The sequence below is a fragment of the Pollachius pollachius genome, assembly GCF_949987615.1.
Source record: "Pollachius pollachius genome assembly, chromosome: 17".
NCBI lineage: Eukaryota > Metazoa > Chordata > Actinopteri > Gadiformes > Gadidae > Pollachius > Pollachius pollachius.
Genome location: NC_136950.1, coordinates 2554120 through 2576080, shown reverse-complemented (window position 1 = coordinate 2576080; position 21961 = coordinate 2554120). Strand labels below are relative to the sequence as shown.

At 47.1% G+C, this 21961-nt stretch overlaps 1 protein-coding gene across 1 annotated transcript in view; it reads left to right on the top strand.

Annotated features, from left to right (window-relative positions):
- The first annotated feature begins 14087 nt into the window (after positions 1–14087).
- boc (BOC cell adhesion associated, oncogene regulated) overlaps positions 14088–21961 on the top strand; it is a 32314-nt gene continuing 24440 nt past the window's right edge. Inside the window, exon 1 of the mRNA XM_079755225.1 lies at positions 14088–14247. The gene's annotated coding sequence lies outside the window, so the exon portion shown is untranslated. The remainder of the gene's footprint in view (positions 14248–21961) is intronic.

Genomic DNA, 21961 nt, shown 5'->3' with positions numbered 1-21961 from the left:
CATAGACGAAGTCCAGAATTATCACACTCCAACAGGTAGGGGGAGACAAAAACAACAGTCCATACGACAATCCTGACAGTAATAGTCTTCTCATGTTGTCTGTAGACAACCTATTTTTCATAAATCCCACTTGGTCATGGTGTATGATGCTTGGTAATGCACTTTCCAGACGTAAGGCCAAGATCTTAGTTAAAATTTTACAATCAAGGTTTATCAAACTCAAAGGTCTATAATTAGCAGTGTCTGTTGGATCTCTGTCTTTTTTAGGTATAACCGATATCAAGGCGTTGTAGAATGTTGGAGGGAGAGAACCTAATGTGAAAGCTTCATTATATACCTCTTTTAATATTGGGGCAAAGATATTGATATGTTGCTTATAGTCAGGGTGCGATTTGTGAAAAAACCAGAGGGGGGGATAATTTTAAGAAACATTTTAAAATGTTTCAAAATGAAGACGGACCCTGTGTATTTTGGTTGTTAAATATTACGATGTAATGGTGAAAATACTTTGGGTGGGGGGGATTATTTTTATCCCCACCGAGGATAAAAATAATTCAGCAGAGGGTAGGACGTGTAAACCAGAGGGGGGGATAATCCCCACCATCCCAACCGGCAAATCGCACCCTGCTTATAGTACTCGACTGGAAATCCATCCATGCCAGGTGATTTACCTGCTTTCATGCATGAAACAGCCTTCCTAATTCCATTCTCTGATATGGGGCTATCCATCCCTTCAATCTGATCAGTTGACAATTTAGGCTTATTTAAGTTAGTTAAAAGTCTGTCAGTTCGTCTGACAAACTTGGGGACTTAATGTCAAATGTGTATAATTCTTTATAATACTGTTGTAAAACAACATTTATTTCCTTTGTTGAGGAGACTATACTATTGCCTTTTTTAATAGCTGGTATCACATTATATGAGTCTTGTTTCTTTAGTTGCCTGGCCAGTAACTTGCCTGTTTTCTCTCCTCCTTCATAGAACGTTGTCCCAAGCCTAAATAAAGCATATTCAACTTTTTTATTGTAGATTTCCTGCAGCTGGAACTTAAGCTTAAATATATCTTGATATAACTTTCCGAAAATTGTTTTGATAGTTCCATTTCCTGATTTTTTATCGCAATTTCCAATTCCTTTATCTTTTTTATATTCTCTTTTTTCTTTTTGGATGAATTTGCTATCATTTTCCCTCTAACATAAGCCTTAGATGCTTCCCATTCCATTGCTCTTGTATTAGTACTGCCAGCATTAATTTCGAAAATTTAATATCCTCCTTCAACAGTTGTTTAAAGTACTCATCTTGTAGTAATGACGTGTTCATACGCCATCTACCTTTTTCTCTTGATCCGTATTTATATCAATGCCACGCTCTACTGGCGTGTGATCAGAGAGGGCCATTGCATTTATTTTACACCTCACAACTTATTTTATAATGGTGTTCGAAATCAGAAACATATCGATCCTAGAGTAAGATTTATGGCAGTGTGAATAGAAAGTATATTCCCTTCCAGTAGGATTTATTAATCGCCATATATCGACCAAGCCCACATCCTTGTTTATCATATGTATTGCAGCTCTGTCCTTAGGCCTTACAGGGGCACTAAATTTGCTTCTATCTACGCAGGCATCTAAGACTTGGTTAAAGTCTCCTGCCAATATTATTTGACCCTCCATCTCCCCCAGTCAGTCCCTCCAGAAAAACGCGATTGTGCGATCGCATAATTCAACGCATAATCAGCCAAAGTCCGTATATTCATGCGGGGGCCACATTTTTTCAAATATGCTGCACTTTCACCGCATAAATTGCCGATTTCCGCGCAAAATATTCGGGGCTTGCATGATTTCATAATCCCTGCATTTTCGTTGCAAAAAAGTCACATATATCTTAGCAGAAAGTTGAAAAATGTTGCATTCACTCCACACAAGAGCGGCCATTTCCCCCTGTTGCCATGGGAACGTTATGAAGTGACGTAATTACGCGACGTGAACGTCATCGAAAAGCTGCATTTTTCGCAAGTACCCGCATTTTTTCGCAAGTTCCCGCAATTTTTGTAAGTTCCCGCAATTTCATCGCATAAAATTGCATAAATATGCCGCATATTTCATCGCATTTTTTAAGAAAACGTGCCGCATAATCAAGGATTTTTGGCCGCAACAATCACTAAAAAACGCCGCATTTTTCTGGAGGGACTGCCCAGTGTCTTATTCACATTGTGAAAAAAGTGTGGATCACCTTTAATCGGTGGGTAAATATTGCACTGTATCATCTTAGACCCATTAATCAGTGCCTGTGTACACACCATTCCACCTTCTTTATCCTTGATCTCTTTAAGTAAAATAAAACTTACATTTTTGTTTATCAATATGATTACTCCATTCTGCTTACTGGAGATGGAGCTATGAAAAATATGTCCAACATAGCTCTGTTTCAATTTCAGTGCTTCTCCTTCTGTAAAGTGTGTTTCCTGAAGGAAAGCTATGTCTGTCTTATAATGCTTCAGATAAGTCAATACCTTCCCTCTCTTAACGGGATTCCCACAACCATTTATATTCCAGCTAATGCATTGAACATGGTGCCTAGTCATATTTACGTATGAATAGTATATTGAAACTCAGTTTTTGGCCAGCAATAATTGTGTCCCCCATGCTTCTTGCAGTTGTCTCGTTTGACTCATTTGTACTTTTATCTGTCATCACCAAGCGCAGCTTAATCAACATCTTATGTGTAACAATGGTAACCTTAACATCTCTAAGAACATAAACATATAGAAAAAACCCGTAACTTAGGAAGGGCCCGCCTAACACCTGGGGCCTCCGGCTTTTCTCCAGCCATAAAAAAAAAAACAGAAAATAAAAACAAAAAAAATAATAAACCTAACCATTTGGTCCGTGGGGTATGTACACCTAACCAGTAGAGACTCACTCCTCGGCTTTGCTGCTCAGGCAGTACAATATCAAGCTCACTCACCCACCTCTTTGTCCACATTGTCCACTTTTAAATCAGCCTATTTTTTCTTAATATTGTCCAAGACAGTCTTCCTTATTGGCCTTCAACACTCCTGTTATCCGATATAGCGTTTCAGCTCACCCATCTGTATTGCAGTTCGCCCTAATGAACTGCTCTGCCTCCTTGGCGCTTGCGAAACTCTGGTTCCTCCCCTACCATGTGAATCGCAGGGACGCTGGATGCGCCAGCGTGTATCAAACGTTGAGCCGTTGTAGCAACCTCTTCACGGATGTGAAAGTTTTTCTTTTCTCGGCAAGCTCCTGTGTCATGTCAGGAAACAGTCTCATGCCTTCCCATTCAATCCCACGCTTTTCTCTGGCCTCTCTCACTACTTTATCCCTTGCCGACTGTCGCAGGAATCTGATCAGCACTGGTCTGGGAGGTTGTCTGTCATTGGGCACGAGAGCGAGCGAGCGATGCGCTCTTTCGATTTTAAATTCACCGCCAACTTCAATCCCGAGTCCCTCGCCCAGAACTCTCTTTACACAACTGTCCATAGTGCCGTGTTCCGTAGGTTTCTTTAAACCCCACCAGTCGCACATTATGTCTCTTACTGTGATTTTCAAGCACCTGCATGCGTTTCCACATAGTGTCCATTTTTTTCTTATCGCGCTCTCTGTTGCTCTTTAGCCGCTCGGTTGTGTCCTCCAGCTGGTGGATACGTCCCTCTGCTTCTTCCAGCTTTTCCTGTATCCCTTCCACCGTGTTCTTCAGCTCAGAGGTCGTGTGCTTGATGGTTAAAATATCTCCCTGCAGCATGGTGCCCATTTTGACAGTCTCGGCATAAAGATTATCCATGTTCGGTGTAGTTTCGTTGCTCTGTTGTGTTAAGCTAGCAGTTCCTGCATCGTCATTCGGAGACGGACTATTCCTGGTTGACCTGCGGCCCACAGCCTGGTCTTTGAAATATTTCGAAGTAGCCATTGGGGTTCAGGTGAACTCAGAGTTACTTACGAAACTGTTTTTACAAAAATGAGTGGACTATGATATATGATAATTAAGTAAATATATTGGTGGGCTAGCGGAGCTCTTCCACTGAGCTGCCATCTTGCTCGACGTACCCATGTGACTCCTCCGGTTGTTTTTTCTTAATTGTATAACCATTCACTAAATTTCGGCAAAATAGATCCGAACCGAACTGCACCCGCCTTTGGAAACGGGCTATTACAGTATTACGCCACTATCTTGCTGCTTCTCAACATGCCTTATCGACAACAAGAACATGATGCATGAAACATTCTGATGTATGAATATGGGATCCTGAATGATGCTCTGGCATTCTTTACTCACAATTAGAGTGAAAAAAAGGACAGAAATCCTCATATTCATCACTCACAGTTGAGCTACGACAGCCTGCCTGTGAACTGAGCCCGGGGAGAGGGGATCCTTCTTTGGTTCTCAGTCCACTTGCCTGGTGGCCTGCCTCACCAGGCCCCTACGGAGTCAAAGCCCCCCATTGTGAGGCCCTTATCAGCCTGTATCTCACTCTGTCTAATACTAGTGTGGTTGCTATGGCGGCAGGAACACAAACACTGTGTCATCTGTCACATCTGTTCTCGGGCCACACGCATGTGCATGTGTGTGTCCGCGTGTGCGTGTGAGACAGACAAAGCCATATGGTCGGGTGTATTTCTTTGAAGATGGGATTCCTTACTCTGGGAAGAGGATCAATGCGGCTGGGTCAGATTTGATCTATGATGCTGTCGGTTCTGCGGCAGCAGTTAATATGTGTCTCCAGGCTCTCCCGAGCTGAGAAACACAGACACACCGAGATTGGGGTCTGTATTTATATATATCACTCCAGAGATAATGCTCGAAAAGCTCTAAAATCACAAGTTTTGGTAACAGAGATGTGCTCCATATGCTTTTGGTCATCACCAGTGTCAATCATACCCTGTAGGCAGCCCCCATTGAAAAAGGAGGCGGGACATGCTGTGGGCCACGAGTGGTTGGACAGTGGGCGGGGCTGCGGGGTCTGCTTATTTGTTAAGAAGTGTTCCGTCAAGAAGGAAAATAAACAGCGAGCGTGCAGCTACTGGGGAGGAAGAGGAAGAGCTACACCCAACACAACGTTTACACCACCCGATGGAGGCAGAGCTGAACTACACCCAACGCAACATTTACACCAACTGACGGAGGAGAAGAAGAACTGAAATACAACACAGAGTTTACACCAGCCGACAGAGGCAGCACACGTCATACACACGCACACACACACACACACAAATAGAACAGAATAACAATTACAGCTGAGGGATTTTAGAAAGACATCAAACATAGTCTACTCTCTCTAGAGAGAGAGAGAGAGAGAGGGAGAGAGCCAGAGAGAGAGTCAGGGAGTCAGAGAGAGTCAGGGAGTCAGAGAGAGAGAGAGAGAGAGAGGGAGAGGGGGGAGAGTCAGGGAGTCAAAGAGAGAGAGAGAGAGAGAGAGGAGTGGTGTGACTGTCCTTACCCGGTGACCCACCCCCCACTGTGAGTGACAGATAGCATCGCCGCTCTTATCTCGTGCTCCGGCCTGTGAACGGGCTCCATGTTCTCAGCCCTCTCCCCCGGGACCCCAGGCCTGGGGAGGGGGCCAGAGGTGGAGCAGGGTGGTGCTGGTGGTGCTGGCGGGGCTTGGGGAGAGAGGCATTAGTTTGGCATGTCCTGATAAATGGTTGGGCTGGGTAAACGTGCCTCACATGCCCATTACAGTGTATGTGTTCTGGCAGGCTTGGGCCCCATGTTATGTGTTTTACAAGATCCATTTTTATTACACCCACACTGAACCCCAGAGCCCTCAGTCTGCTGGTTTGTTACTGTGAATCACACACAACACGTTACACACACATCATTCTGCACCAGCACTCTCCCAAGACCCGCTCTTTCTCTCCCTTGTTCTCTCTTCCATTGCCTCTCGCTCTCTCTCTCTCTCTCTCTCTCTCTCTCTCTCTCTCTCTCTCTCTCTCTCTCTCTCTCTCTCTCTCTCTCTCTCTCTCTCAATCTCTCTCTCTTTTTGAATTGTCATGATGAAAGTTTCTGGCACTGTTCATGTGTCCGCATGCATGAATGTGTGTGTGTATTTGTGTGAGTGTGTGTGCCTGTTTGTGTTTTTGTATGTGTTTGTGTGTGTGTGTGTGTGTGTGTGTGTGTGTGTGTGCGTATGCGTGTGTGTGTATGTGTGTGTGTGTGTGTGTGTGTGTGTATTTATGTTTATCGGTGTGTATGCATGCGTGGCGAATGTTATTGTGGGGGGTTGCTTGCATGTGTGTTTAAGTTTGTGTGTGTGTGTGTCCATTTGTCTATGTGTGTGTGTGTGCATCTGTCCATGTGTGTGTGTGTGTGCGTGTGTGTGTGTGTGTGCATCTGTCCATGTGTGTGTGTGTGTGGGTGTTTGTGTGTGTGTGTGTTTGTGCGTGTGTGTGTGTATTTGTGTGTGTGCGCACGTATATGTGTGTTTGTGTGTGTGTGTGCTGGTGGCTCCCAGGCCGTCCTGTGTTGCTGTGTGTGGAGCCTCTGCACCCCATTGGCCATGTGTCTTGGAGGGGGTGACATCATGGCTCAGACTCTGAACATAAAGACGCATTGAGCAGCGAGCGACCAGAGGCCAAGTCTGAAGGTACGGGGAACACACCCCAACACACTCAGACACTCATTTACACACACTCATGCCCACACTCTCACGCATACACATACACACCCATTCATACCCACACCCATACACGCACACTCGCGCTGTTGCGCACACACAGACCCAGGACAGAGAGTGTGTATGGCTCAAGAGGGCCAGGGTGGGAGGGATGGGGTGAAGGGGGGCGGGGGAGGCTATCGTTTTCCCAGTTAATTATGAGCGTCTGGCAAGACGGAGAACAGGAAGTCAGAGAGAGAGAGAGAGAGGCAGAGAAGGAGGCACGTAGGTAGGGAGAAGGGAGATGGATGAAAGCAGGAAAGGGGGATTGAAAGGTGGGGCGGGAAAGAGAGATAGACTTTTAAGGAGGATAAGGGGAAGCCCAGTGCATGATGGGGGGAGAATGCCAAAGATGAGGATTTGATGGGGGAGGGAAGTGAGCCCAGGAAAGGTAGAGTTTGTGAGGTTTTATATTTAGAGGGGAGTGGGAGAGAGAGAGAGGAGAGAGAGAGAGTAGAGAGTGGGAAAAGGACAGAGTGAGAGAAGGAGAGAAAGAAGGTGAGAGTGGGATAGGACAGAGTGAGTGGAGGAAAGAGCCAAGGAGAGAGAGACGGGGAGAGTGGGAAAAGGACAGCGTGAGTGAAGGAGTGAGAGAACTGCGGGAGAACGCTAAAACAGAACCATATGTAGGGAGGCTTCATGATAAAACCAGGTGCTTTGATAAAAGGAGGAATGTCAGATGTCTTTTTTTCTCCTCCTCTCTCTCCCCTGGATGCTGATCTGTTTTCAACCATAGTGGGGGTTTGGATGTCTTCTGGCTCCACTCCTCACCCCCTCACCCTCTCATCACCATCCCCCTGATATACAACCTGCCTTCCCTGACCTCCTGGTCCCATCCAACTCTCTGACCTCCTCCCCCCTCCCCTCCACCCCTCCTTCTGCACTATAATTTAGTTTAACTGTCCCACGGTTGGTGCCGTCCTCCTCCCCTCCTCCTCCTCCTCCTCCTCACCTCCCCTTCTTCGTCCTTCTCATCCTCCTTCTCCTTCTCGTCCTACTCCTCCAGACCCTCCTCCCCCTCCTGCTCCTCCACTCATCTTTCTCACCTCCTCCTACCCCTCCTCCTTATACTCCTCCTTTCCCTCCTCCTCCTTTCCCCCACCTCCTTCTACTCCCCCTCCGTCTCCTCCTCCTTCTAGTTTATCTCCTCCCCCTCCACCTCCTATTCTGAATCCAACATCGATTTAGTGTGTACAGGCCCTCAATGGGTACTATTAAATCATATGATGTGACACTGAGATATCTGTCTCTGAGATGATGGGTTGTTGTTTTTTTTATAAGATACGTAGTTTACAGTCTTGTAATCTGACCGTTATTGTACTTCATAGTCTGGAATCAAGTAGGTCACCTGAAGGTTGAAGTTGTGTTTAAGTTGTGTTAGTTGTGTTGAAGCTTTGTTCTATCAGAAGGATATGTTGCTAAACATCAACCAAATCCTGTTGTGTTGACCAGTATGTTTGACTGAGCTAAACTGTGGATTATGTAGGGTGCTACCGTCATTACTTTAGTATTTGAATTCACGTGCAGTAAAAAGGGAAAGCAATAACATCTACACATATAAAATAACAATTATTGTCTACTGAGTCTCTCTGCTGAAGCATGAAACGTTTCAGTGAACGTCTGTGATGGCTAATCACAGGCGAGAGGGTCCGGGATTTCACCGGCTCCACGTCCAATTACTGCTGTGGGCTGCATCTGGACCCAGTTAGGGTCCCAGTCCAGACACTGGGCGGACTGGGGGAATGGCACCTTAAGCTCAGGTCGTCACGGCCCAGGGAGCACGGCCATCACTCATGACAGGCCCTCAAATATCACTCTCAGAGTAACTCTAAAGACCTGCTGAGTACGTGACCTGCGGAAGACCGCTCAGAGCCGCTGGGATAGCTGAACATTACATTACTGGTTTTAAACCATAGAATTATTTTTAGTCATTCTTATGTCAATGAATTCATTGAGTTACTATATTGTAGTCCTGTATTGAGAAAATAAAAAAACACTAACCAATTACCAAGGTGTTAACCAAAGGGTAAAACCAACCCATCACCGATTCACTAATAAATGTCCTGGCCCAACCAGGCTCATTCAATCTGGCCCCCTAATCATCCTCCTGTATAATTGGCTGACTCATTAATTCCCTCACTCTCCACCACAAGCTGGTGTGTGGTAAGCATTTTGGCGCAGATTGGCTGCCGTGCATCAACCAAGTGGGTGCTCCACACTGGTGGTGGTTAGTGAGGTCCCCCCTTCACTGTAAAGCGTCTTTGAGTGTCTAGAAAAGCGCTATATAAATTCAATCCATTATTATTATTGGACATAGGCCCTCCTCCTCTTCAAAGGCTCTGTTTTAAAAACCAGAGACATGCCAGCAATCTGAGACACTGGGCTCTTTCTTGCAGCGCCGGCAACCAATCACATCAGCAATCAGACAAATGCATTCCTGATTATGACACACACTCCATCTCGCCCCAGGCCCGACCCACCCTGAGCCTGCTCCCTGTCCCGACAGAACCATCACCCTAGAATGAGAAGCAGAACACACTATTAACTTATACAACTCTCACACACGCACACACACACACACACACACACACACACACACACGTGCACACACGCACACACACACACACACACACACACACACACACACACACACACACACACATACATACACACACACACACACACACACACAGACAGACACGCAGATACACACACACACACACACACACACATACACACACACACACACACATAAACATACACCTACACGCACACACACACAAACACATGCACACACACTTTCTCAGACACATTCACAGAGGAGGAAGAAACTGAGCTACAGCACGTCTGGGAGAAAGAGACATAGACAGCCGTAGGGCAAGTGAGAGACAGACATGAAGATAGGCATGGACAGAAAGACAGAGAGGACGAAACATAGAGACAGCTGACGTGGGAACGAGAGAAAAACAGAGATAGATAGAGGGAGGAATGAGGAGCTTTACTATGATTAGGAATAAGACTAAACCATAAAGTCTCCGGATATGAAAAGTTCCCCAGGCACATATTCACAGCAGAACCGAGACGTGCATATGTGTGTGTACATGCTTGTTTGCCAATGTTTGTCAGTGTGTGTGCGTGCGTGTGTGTGTGCGTGTGCATGTGCATACTTATAAACGTACTTTAGAGGAATGTGGCTTAAAAGCAGAGGCAGTAATAAATCGCTGTACTGGGGTCTGGGATGAGAATCCTTGAGAAGTTGTTCTGCACATACACGCTGAGGGCACACTGGCTTGATCTTTTTATATATTTTTATATATCTCCTCTCTAGGATTTATGATTGTTCTTGTATGGAGGTCAGAGGTCACAGAGCGTGGCCATCACTCAGGAGAGAGATATTTTCTGTTTTCTTTGCTCAAGTGGACAAAAAGAGGGGAAACAGCCAGACCACAGGGGATACAAGCTGGGAGCCCCAGTGCATGATGGGAAGCTGTTCTTAAATTAGACACGCTGTGGCTATTAAGGGTCTACTCTGGTACACTTTGGTGTGGTTCAATATGGTCCTATGAACCCGAATAGAACTGCAATATGCTTCATTGAATAGTGATATACTCATTGTTTAGTTACTATGAGGGTTATTCACGTGAAACATTTTACACACATCTATTCAGTGTATAGCCATGACAATAAACAGTTTGTATCATGTTAGTTAAAGGTAGTTATATATAATGCAAATTGTTTAAAAATAAAAGTTAGACGCCATTCAATGAAAAGTGGCTTTAATACTTGGCACAGGATCAGATCTTGTGACTATCTTTTTGGGTGATTTGTGATTTAATTTGTTTTCTTTACTGGGTCATCATAGTGATGAACGGATGAGGCCATGGTGGACCAGGTTGGTGTTGTGGAGTTAGACTTGAGCCTGCACCTTCCAAAGTGTTCACACACTTTCTGTGGTTACATTAACGCTTATTTATTCATCCATCTCGCTCCATGAATGGTAATAGTCATGGTAATAGTTGCATAAGTCAGCCATTGTTTCCAATCGAGGATACACGGCTTGCGTAATTTAGTAGTCTGACTACAAAAAGTTCCATGCTGTCCCTTTGCGAGAGAGCGAATGAGGGCGAAGCTTTTATATACCTGAGCAAATCAAAGAGGAAGAGTGTGTGTGTGTGGGTGTAAATAAGTGAGTGTCTGTATGAAAGAGAGAGAGCCGGCGTGAGTGTGTGTGTTTGATTCACTCTGTTTTGTTTTTCTGAGGAAGTGACACAGCTGTTTGGGTCAGCAGGAGAAAGAAGGTCGTTGCCATGGCGCCCGGCCAAGACAATAGGGGTCAGAGGAGAGCCCTCTGAGTGGCTGAAACCTCTGTCCTACCACAGAGCGCTGCGACAGAGATCACCTCGTAGCCGCGCACACCACATGGTGTGCACAGGCACGTGCGCATACAGTGCACATGCACACACACATGCCCATACAGTGCATGTGCACACATGCCCATACCGTGCATGGCACACACACACATGCCCATAGCGTGCACGCCCACCATCCCTTCCTGAGGGAGTGAGAGAGAGAGAGAGAGAGAGAGAGAGAGACGGTGGTGTGAGCCCACCATAACTGTCAGAGTCTAAGTGTAGTTCACAGCCGAAACCCTCTCTCTCTCACACAATCCCCCCCAAGGCAACAAATCACACCACACACATCGAGACCACAACTACCGTAGCACCCCCACCCCTCCTCACCCAACATCCACCTCGCACCACGGCCTGTCCTCTCTCTCTCTTTCTCTCTCTCGCTCTCTCTCTTTCTCTCTCTCTCTCCCCCTCTCTCTTTCCCCCTCGTCCTATCCTTCTCTCTCTATCTCTCTCTCTCTCTCTCTTTCTCCCTCCATTACTTTCATAACAACATTTATAATCATCTACATGACAATCTCTGTGAGACCATAATGAGGGCTTGGGGGTGACACAGGGGTGATTGCTGAAGGGGAGTGGTGCATGCTGGGATTGCGGCCTGCTGAGAGAAGGGCATGCTGGGAGGCGGTGTCCAGCAGCCAGGGCCTCTGGGGGGTGCAGGATGGTTAATAGGCCTTTCATGGCAGGCCCACAAAGCCCTTTGTCCAACACTAATACATTCTGCCAAGCATGGAGAGATGGACGGGGGAGGGGGAGACCCTCTCTCTCTCTCTCTCTCTCTCTCCCTCTGTATCAGAGCATATATATGAGTGTGTGCATATCAGTGCATGTATATCTGCATGTGTGTGTGTGTGTGTGTGTGTGTGTGTACATGCATGTGCAAACATGCCAGTATGTGTGCATCATGCATGTGTGTGAGTTTGTGTATGTGTGTGTTTGTGCATGCTTGTGTGGGCATTCATGTGTGTGTATGTGAGTGTGTTTGTATGTGTGTGTGCAATGCATGCATATGTGTGTGTGTGTGTGTGTATGTGCAAGTATACAAGCGTGTGTGCACGTGTTAGTGTGTGTGTGTGTGTGTGCATGTGTGTGTGTGTGTGTGTGTGTGCGTATGTGCATGCGTGTGTGTGTGTGTTTGCTTGTTTGTGTGTGAGTGTGTAAGGGTAAAGGAGTTATGGGTGGGATCGTGCTGAAGAAACAACATAAACACACACACACACACCTCCTGCAGCAGGGACAACAACAAACAAAAAACATCAGGAGGTCTCAGGCCCTGTCCAATCTGCTAGGATTTTTGTGTAAAAACGCGGAAGCCCTGCATGTTTAGGCCGACCGTCCAGAAGGACACAGAGTTTTCGATGCCTGCAATTGCAGTCTTTTGAAACCAGGTCCCAGGGTGAAAACTAATAAATTCCCCCCATGCATTTTTGTTTTTGGATTCATGAGAACCCCAGATAAGCAAATGATGACGTCATCGCCCAATCCACCAGGTGGGCAACGCTCAATTTAAAATACACTAATTTGACACAGTCTAATTTGGTTTTGTTTGATCTGATTTGTATTATTTTTGTAGCATCCTCCTAGGTGAAACCTGTCTTGGTAAAAATAATTACTAACTGTACACTTAAAGGTATTATCTGCTTAATCTACAAGGTTTAACAACTGCTGTTGTTCACCGGTTTCGGTTCTTGGATTCTTCTTCTTCAACTGTATGTTGGTTTGTTTGTATAAAGCACGCAGGCTTGATGCGCATGCTCTGCCTCCACCTCCTCCTCTTCTTGCAGGTGGGGCCAACGACCGGCCCCTGGAAGAGGTGGGGCCCCTGACCACATCCAGGTGGGGACCAACGACCGCCCCCCCTGGAACAGGGTGGGGCCCCTGACCACGTCCAGGTGGGGAACAATGACCACACCTGGATGAGATGGGGCCCCTGACCACATCCAAGTGGGGACCAACAGACAAATTAACCTAAGTCAATTTCAGTTATTTAACATACACACACACATGCACACGCACACGCACAATGAACCCAAAAACATGGCACCTCGTCAGAATTCGCATCTGAGAGACATTTATTATGAAATCAACAGCTCATGTGGACGACTGGACGAGACCCACCGCATGCTAAACACACACACATACACACACACACACACACACACACACACACACACACAAACAACTAAACAAACAGCCTGTCACCTGAAAAGAGCCAAGGTGTTCTGCTGACAAGCTAGGCTTCCAAGCGGCCCCCTGACAAGCCCCCCAATCAGACCCTGTGATCCCAGAATGGCCGCTTATTAATGAACTGGATAGAAACCCCCCCTCAAAGTCTGCTGCTGGAAGGGAGGGAGGGAGGGCATTCCAGAAGGGGGGGGGGGGGGGGGGGGTCCTGCTGTGATCCAGTGCAGTTGTAGCGCCCAGCTACGCTTTTACTGTTCGCCACACACACACACACACACACACACACACACACACACACACACACACACACACACACACACACACACACACACACACACACACACACACACACACACATCACAGCACAGCACAACACAGCTGCGCCAGAGGGCCTGCAGGCCTCAATGGATGGGGGTCAATATAAACCAGTGGGACTAAAATGCATACCAAATCAGGGGACACAGCCATGCTGCACGGTGGAGGGGGGAGGGGGCGTTACTTCTTTATCTACAGCACCGATAGGCTACTCCGGCTGAAAATATGCTTTTGTTGGTCGCTTTATCACCTAGTTTGGTTTACTAACAGTGAACCCCAGCTGTAATTTTTACGCACTATCAATGAGAACTATTTACTACGTATCGGTCTTCGGTTGAAACGGGAGAGCCATACCCAACTTTGGGATTTGGGAGCTAGTCCCCTATTGTTCAGATCCCTCCCTCTCCTGGGGAAGTAGGAGGGCTCGAGGAGGCGTCGCAAAAGGGAGGATTGTTTGGGAGCTCAGTCATCCAAAAACGGCCTTTCAGTGTGAGAACTCGGGGAGCCGAAGAAAATGTCGGTGGCATCGCAGTAAATTACTAAAGCAGCGAGGCTTTTCAATTCTACCACCTACTAAAAGCTGTTTTTTCGGACTAAACTAATTTTACAGAGGAAAGAACATCATATCGTGTTTTTGAACTAGGAACCACAAATATAACGTTTCTGGTGAGTTGGATCGTTTAAGAGGTTCATGTTGTGCGCTATTGCTATCGCGCTACTTGTTAATGTGTTAGTGTTGTATATTACACGTTATACGCTTTATTATCCAGTCGTACGACCCCTATAAAACCAGGCCTCCTCTCACACTGATACATAGTATACAAATAGTATACAAATAGTATACACAGTATCCACATGGTATAAAGAGTAGCCCTGACCTCAATACTAATAGTCTTAACGTGTTGCTGGTTGCAGGGGGTACTACTTTAATAGAAATTGTGTGTTATCTTCAAAGTGTGTTTAACCACTTTGTCCACCGTTTCGAGAGTTTATATCTAGCCGTGTGGTGTAATGATAAGTGCATTCTAGTTGTAAAACCGGAGAAAAAAACAGTCAACTTTAGCGCTGGAGTTGGAGCCGTGGTGGATGGAGCTGAGCTAGCGGTCCCTATCCTCTCCCTCCTTTAACCTTTTAACTAAAACCTCCCGTACCGAGATTAGTGGGTTTGTGTTTTAGTGCGGGGCGTTGTAGCGCCGTGTTTCTAATCGTTGGACACCCCAGATTGTGTGGTGAGCAGCGTGTGTGTGTGTGTGTGTGTGTGTGTGTGTGTGTGTGTTTGTGTGCGTGCGTGCGTGCGTGCGTGCGTGTGTAGCAGGCCTGAGCCCATAGTCTCTGGTCCCATAGTCTCTGGTCCCACAACGTTAACGCACAACAGACCTCCTCCACATCACCGCTGCATGCATACATTCTTCTTCTTTTTCCTTTGCCCAGCATGTCGCAGACTTTATTTGCGCGCATGACGCAAACGACGAGGCCGGTAATTGCTAACTGTTTTCCTAAAGGCTCGCGACCCCTGCGCCAAAAACAAACTGGTGTAGAAACGATCATTAGATGACAGCTGCCGGGCTATAATGGGCCATCAATGCAGAGGAATCTGGTATCTTTGGTTGTCAGGAGGAGCAGCCCATGACAAGTCATCTCTCTCTGCATCCCATATATCTCGTTCTTCTTTATTCTCACCTGATTTTAATGAGGAAGAGAAGTAGTTAATGCGAAACTGCTGAGGGCCCCATGGCGTGGTTCCTCCGTGGTGTCCCTCACAGGTCTGGCGGGGCGCTGGGTGGCTAGGAAGGGGTCTCCAGCAACAGCCGCAGGAGATTGAGTGTCAAACCCCCAGGTGTCGTTTTTTGGTATTTGGATTACATTTGGTCCGACGCGGTGGAAGTAAATGGGTTATCGTGACAGATATGTCCCGCGACAAGAGGGCAGATTGTTCTTCCTGAATCAATGTCACTTAGATTAAAAGTCGAAACGAATAGTCTGTCCTCCCCAAATTAGTGCTCTCACACACACACACACACACACACACACACACACACACACACACACACACACACACACACACACACACACACACACACACACACACACACAAGCGCACACACACGCTTATTAATTGATTTGGCTGGCCTATCTATATGATTGGTGGCTGCTCCTCGTGGTAGAAAGAGGCTCTTGTTTTTTTGAAGTGCGCTTCTTAGTCTCTGCTGATCAAACTTGAACTAATTGATTGCACTCTGATTATATTCGTGGCACTCACAGTCGCCCAACCTTATTTGGTATTTATAAAGAGAGCCGCTAGATCTGCACTGATGGGCCCAGACTGTAGGCTCGGCTGTCCCTAAACATTAGCCATTCATTTAGAAGTCTGAAGACACACACACACACACACACACACACACACACACACACACACACACACACACACACACACACTCACGTACGAAAGCATCCTGTGGAAACAGTTTATTATTGATAGTACACCTTTTGTCCTGTGTAAATTCCTTATGTTACATGCTGTGTGGACGTCTTTGTAGGCCTAGCAGAAGCAATGGTCCATTGACTGCATCGGTAAACATATTAGTTTACTTATGCAGATTTCATAATCTCTGGAGATGTTTCTTTACTGCTGTTCTGTGCAGTGCTACGTGGCCTATCACAATCCAGAAGATTAGGACACCTAAATAAAGTTCTGAGGAAGAAAGGACAAGTTGGACGGAGCACACGTTTCCACATCTCCCCCTCATATCCACCTCTGCAGCCCGCTGGCGGAGGAAGCCGGCCATGTTGTGTTAGAGGGTGTTGCCTCGGTATTAATTGACAAAAGGAGGGAAAAAAGTCTTTCCTGAGGGCTTGCTTTTATCTCGCTCTGACAGCCAGTACGCCTGTGTAGTCAAAATACCCTGCAGGCAAGATCCATGTACCTTTGTGTGTGTGTGTGTGTGTGTGTGTGTGTGTGTGTGTGTGTGTGTGTGTGTGTTGTCTTATACTTTCTCTTCTAGTTGTGTATTTTTTGTTTTGGTGGTTTTGCGGATCTTGTTGGTTGTGGGTTTATCTTGAGCAATCCGTCCTCCCGTTTTGCAGCAAGGATTATCTCCTCTCACAGCGGTCTGAATCCAGGCTTAAGATCATCTGCCCGTCCAAAAGGGAAGATCTCCCTGTGGAAGAAGGATTCACCACTGACCAGAGAGAGAGGAAGGAGAGGAAGAGGGGAAGAGAGAGAGGGGGGGGGAGGATGAGAGAGTTAGGGAGGGGAGAAAGAGGGGATGAATGAGTAATAGAGAAAGGGGAGAGAGGGAGAGAGGGATTGAGAGATGAGGAAAAGGGGAAGGAAGGGAGAGTAACAGGGAAAGAGACAAAGAGAGAGAAAAGGAATAAACAGGGGAAGAAGGAGGGTAGGAGAGATGAAGGGAAGGGAATGGGAGACACAGAAGGATGTGTTTGGTGTCTGAGAGCGGGCAAGGGAGAGAGATTGGTTCGAGCAGTTTATATTTCATATTTTGAGTACAGTTTTGGCTGGAATATTGTACTAGTCACAATCCAGCAACACTCACATGGCCAAATAAGGCCGTCTGATTCGTTTTTTTCCCTCTGGTCTTAACGGTGTGGTTTGCGAGGGTTGGGGGATGCTGGTGGACATGTGGTGCATTAGTCCTGAGTCCTGACAGACCGTCGGCGGGCCTCTGAGGCCTCTGTGTACACTCAGACCCGGTGGGGCAGACTGAGGGACACCTGGAGCAGCAGGTGGTCAGGGCCAGCTCCCTCCCCTGGGGCCGGCATACCTCTCTCTCGCTCTCTCTCTCCCCCCTCTCTCCCTCTCTCTCTTTCTCTCTCTCCCTCCCTCCCTCCCTCTCTCTCCCTCCCTCTCTCCCTCTCTCTCTCCCTCCCTCCCTCCCTCCCTCTCTCTCTCTCTCTCTCTTTCTCACTCTCTCTCTCTCCCGCTCTCTCTCACTCCTTCCTTCTCTCCCTCTCCTTCCCTCTCTCACATTTCTCGCTCTCAGTTTCTCCCACTTTTTTCGCTGTTGTGTATGTGTGAGCGTGTTGATGGCTTATGGTTGCATGGCTTACAGGTGGGGTCCACGGAGGTGTAGCATATCGAGGGGAACATTCTTGCACTCTGGAAGGAATCTTAATAAAAGAGGTGATGAAGAGGAAGGAGCAGAGAGGAGTCATATAGCAGGGAGAGGAGCCCCAGCGGAGGGAGAGTGGCATGCGGTTCACTCTTGCTCTCGCTCTCTCTTTCGCTCTGTTCCATTTGTGATAGCTGACTTCTCCTTGTGGTGACATTCACCATTGGTTTATGGCTGCAATGTTCTATAACCAACGAGACCAAAAACAACACAACACAACAATGTCAGTATTTCCAGGTGGTTGTTATGATCTAAGAAAGGTGCAGGCATGGCTTAGCCTAGTAGCTACGTTAAAATAGCTTTAGCGGCTCATTTGGTTAATAGAGTTAGCTCCATTCCTTCCTCTGCATACACACGAACAAACACACACACACGCACGCACACACACACACACACACATTGTGTTTGCCATAGTTTGTCCCGTGTGTTGCTGTTAGCTCATTGATTAAGTGCAGGCGGTGTGAGTGTGTGCGTGTGTGTAAGCAGGGTTGTGTGTGTAGACAAATAGCCCTTGTGTGTGCAAAGTAGATATTTGGACAAAAATTAGGGAGCGTTTAAACAAGCCAAGAGCAACCCAGACACACTCTTGTGGCTCCACACACACACACACACACACACACACACACACACACACACACACACACACACACACACTTCTGTGCATTCTCTTAGGTATAATAGATACATACACATGTTTTCACTGTCCTAAGAAGCACTTTCATATCTCAAGAAGCACACTCATATCTCTGTAGCGTGTTGCAAGATGGCTCCCGACATTAAGAACATAACCACTGTCCCAGAGAGAGAGACATAAAGACATAGAGAGAGAGACATTAATACATAGAGAGAGACATTAAGACATAAAGAGAGACTTTGAGACACAGAGAGAAAGACATTGAGGCAGAGAGAGATAGTGAGAGAGAGAGAGACATTGAGACATTGAGACAGAGAGAGAGACATTAAGACAGAGAGAGACACACAGACTCTCATCAGTGAAGAATGCCACCCTGACAGGAGGAGACATGATTGAACAGCAGACTAAATCACCGGGCCCCAGATTAGCTCGTTAGCTCGTTAGCTAGGCCCAGAGGTTGTCACTCGTGGAATTTTCCATCGGCAGTGATCGCTTGTCTGCTCGCATGTGTGTGTTATTTTATGTTTTTTAGGATTTCATTCCAATGTTTTCCTTGGATAGAGACAGCATCCGTGGGCCTGACTCCTCAAATGGTAGTCTCTCACTCTCTCTCTCCCTTCTCTCTCATACTTTCTCTCTCTTGTTCTCTCTCTCTTTCTCTCTCATTCGCTCTCTCTCTTGTTCTCTCTCTCTCACACCCTTTTTCTCTCTCTTTCTCTCTCTCTCTCTCTCCCTCTCTCTTACACTCGTTCTATATCTATGTGGCATTCTTATATCTACACATTTTGTCTTCACACACACACACACGCACACGCACGCACACACACACACACACACACACACACACACACACACACACAAATGTGGCGCCTGAAACGGAGTGCTTTCTCTTGAAATGGGCCCTCTCCAGCTGTTCCTCCTCTGGGGAGATGTGCACTGAATAACGTCGGGAACATCCAGTCTGCCAGGGCCTCATCCAGAACACATTGGCCTCTCACTCTCTCTAGCTGTGTGTTCAGCTCTGTCTGTGACATCAATACACAACACAACGCCTGCTCAAGATTCGTTGATACTTCCTATTTTGTGATATTACACACAGGGCGTAAATAGATAGTTACATATATATAAATACACCTCCCAGTCCCTCCTCATTTCCCCAAACTCATGTGTTTTCTCTGCCTTATCTCAAAATTGCTTAAGCCTCCCAATGTCTGTTTTTGATATTACTAAACAGTCCCCCTCTGGTCCTCCTCTTCCTTCTCCGTCCTCTACTGCTGTCTCATATCTGTTTTCCATATAATACCATCTCTTTGGCTCTCTCTCTCTCTCTCTGTCTCTCTCTCTCTCTCTCTCTCTCTCTCTCTCTCTCGCTCTCTCTCTCCCACTCTCTTCCTCTCTCTCTCTCTCTTTCTGATGCTCTCTTATGCTCTCTTTCGCTTTCTGTCTCGCCCTACCCCCGGGGAGAGGAGTTAAGCCATGCGGACTCTCTCTCTCTATCCCTTCTCTTCTCCCAGTCGCTCCCTATGTCTCTCTCTCATGGTTCCTGCTGAATAGTGGGGAGAAATTGCTCTTGATTTATAATTGGTTCCATTCACCCTGGTGCATGAGCTGCCAAAAGGGTATGGGGCCCCCTTTTTACCCTTACTCCCCCCTCCTCTCTCTCTCTCTCTCTCTCTCTCTCTCTCTCTCCCTCCCTCTCCCTCTCTCGATCCATAGCATGTAAATAAGAGAGAGCCAGAGCCAGTTCTGTATCTCTTACACATGGATAAAGAAAGTGAGTGTCTAGCTGTGTGTGTGTGTGTGTGTGTGTGTGTGTGTGTGCGTGCGTGCGTGCGTGCGTGCGTGCGTGCGTGTGTGTACGTTGGGTGTGTGGAATACTTCCTGAGGTTTGCGTATTCTGCTGCCTCTGTGAGTATACTTTTGCCATGTAAGTCAGGGTTAGTGTGATTGTTAGCGTATGTGCCAGCACACTGCACGTCTGTGATTCTGGGGACGGGCTGCTGTTGTTTTGTAGAAGGCAATGAGAATTATTGTGGTTACGGGAAATGTCTTGCAGCTTGAGTGTGTGTGCGTGTCTATGTGTGTGTGAGTGATGTGTGCGCTATGAAGCACTACATTGCTTTGGCTCTCCCAGCGCTGCATGGGAATGATTAGGTAGTGTGTGAGGAGGCATTAAAACCTCTTGGCGCTCTTTGAAAGCCTCTCAGAACTCTACAAGTCTAGCCCTCCCTCAAGAGGTTACACACACACCCACGCATACTTACACACACGCACATATTTGTACATGCACAACTTTTGCAAAAAAAACTAACACATGCACTTTTTTTTTACCATAGTCAAAGTGGTGCTTGTGTAGCACTTTGATAAGTACGTCCACATGCAGCACTGTGAACTACGTACATAATGGACTCAAGACGTATGGCGCTATGATTGTCCCCCTCAAACGTACGCACACCAAACACACACACACACACACACAAACACACATACCAAACTCACACACACACACACCCATCTGGTGGGTTCCCATGGCACGGTGGAGTCTCACGGCAAGGCCAGAAATGTGTGTGTTTTTAAACCGCCGTCATGGTAATTAGCTCTCTCCCATTACTTGAGCCTCGTTATCTAAATTATGCAAATTCAGCCAGCCCCTAATTGATTAGAACGCCCTTCCTCCCCCTCCCTCCCAATTCCTGGGCTCCATTGCTGTCCAGATTCCTTCAGCTAATCCCCAAGCCACTCTGGAGCTCGTTAGAGACCAGCAGGCTCGTTAAGACTGTGAAGAGCTGGGCATGTCCACACATATGGGGGGTGTGTGGGGGGGGAGGACAAATACTCAACCTTGTTAAGAGGCCCTTGGGTGCCTTAGATATGTACCTTAATGCCATGAGTCTGGGGTCTGGGGAGGGGCTGGTGATGGGGTTCTAATGCCAATCGGCTGGGGTCTGGGAGAGGGTGGTGATGGGGTTCTAATGCCATGAGGCTGGGGTCTGGGAGAGGGTGGTGATGGGGTTGTAGCAGACCGTCCACCTGGTGGAGCAGTTGGTGTGAGCAGAAGAGTCTGGATCGGTACGTTTATTTGTTCAAAACTGCGTTGGATACTTGAATGTGAGATTGTATTATTTTTCTCACAATAACAAGCGATAGATTCCACTTAAAAATCCAACGGACAACCATTTTGTTTTTATATCCATGACATTATAATGATGTGTGATGTCAGCTCCTACAAAACCACAAAAACAGCGCAAGCTCTACTTTCTGAAAGTTATGGACCAACCACAAGGGGGGTCTGATTCCCCAGCAGCCTGATAACAGTGTTTCAGGGGGTCCGTCTCTGGGCCCTCTCTGGGCCCCTCTCTAGTCTCTGGCCCCTCTCTGGGCCCCTCTCTGGTCCCCTCTTTGGCCCCTCTCTGGGCCCCTCTCTAGTCTCTGGCCCGTCCCTTGGGCTGCTCGAGTGGCCCAGGTGCTACCGGGATGGAGGGGGACGCTGGCACTGGTTGATTTGGCACCCGTCTAAAATTCCCTCCTCAGTCTTTCCCGCCAACGAGCCCTGCAGGGGCCCGGGGGAGATGGCCGGGGGGGACCGAGGGACAATATATCGGCTTATTCAGCCGCA